Source organism: Pteropus vampyrus, unplaced genomic scaffold (genome assembly GCF_000151845.1).
Source record: "Pteropus vampyrus isolate Shadow unplaced genomic scaffold, Pvam_2.0 Scaffold190, whole genome shotgun sequence".
Lineage (NCBI taxonomy): Eukaryota > Metazoa > Chordata > Mammalia > Chiroptera > Pteropodidae > Pteropus > Pteropus vampyrus.
The window spans coordinates 603,830-604,966 of NW_011888971.1; positions in this window are offsets into that span (position 1 = coordinate 603,830).

Sequence of the window (1,137 nt, forward strand, 5' to 3'; positions counted from 1 at the left end):
GTTCTGAGAAAATTAACAATGCCACCAGCTCTCACCCAGTTGTAAATGGCTAAATCGTCACTGTGGTTTCTCGCCATCTTAAAAAAATTTTTTGAGACGCTCCCTCCAGGCTTGATTAGTTGGGGTGAGCGAACTAACTGTTCCCGTAGAAACCAAAGTAAAGTGCATTCATTTAGGGGCTCTGCCGGAAGTGGCCGGAGGGGTTTCTCCTTGGTCATCGCTCTGTCTGTGGTACCTCCCTCATGTGTTAGCACGATCTGCCTGGTGCTCAGCCCACAGTCGTCTGGCAAGACAGTGGTCTCTCGACAAAGCCTCTCAGCAATGGAAACATCTGCCAACACAGCACCGTGTCTAGGCTGTGACAGATGAGGCGGGTGGCATCAAGGCAGACACCCGAAGGAGGTGGAGGAGCCTGGGTCTGGCTTCAGAACTCCACACTGCTGTCCTGCTTCTGTTGCCCCTTTAAGAACAGGGGGACGATGCTTCTCCCCAACCCCCAGTGGTGCCACCTAGTGACCTGTCAGCTTTGGAAATACTGCAAAAGCTTTTCTGCTCCTTCCATGTTGCTGCTGCACGTAGTAGGTCCACTCTGGGACTCAGGCACTTCAGGTTTGGGGGGATGAGGCTCCGTCTCTACGTCCTTCCAGGGGCGGGGCACTGGATGACTTGCGCGCCCCTGCCTCCACCTTGGTTTCTGACTCACGGGCCAGCCTGCTCTGTCGCGTGGGACCTCTGCCTCTGCGATTAGTGTTCTCCAGCCTGCTGGGTACGTTTCCTTTGTCACCTTCTTCCCCTCCACTCTCCTTTCAGGCTTGCTCGTTAAATTTCACTTAGGTCAAGGATGAATCTCTCCTCTCTTTTGGAATACTGATCTCGAGTCACTAAGTCCCCAAGATAGATGGCGTTTGGGTATAGTTTTAATTTAATCTCTCATGGCTTCGCATGATAATTGAAACGGCACACATCTCAGTAATCATCTAAACTCGGGTTTTGTTTTATGTCTTTGGAGTCTGCTAGTGAAAGCTTCCTCTGGTGCAGACGATTCTGCGATCACTCTTGCTGGGCAGAAGAGGCCACGTGTCACATTCGGGAGGCACAGACGTCAAGCCAAGACAGAAGAGGTTAGAGATGGAACAG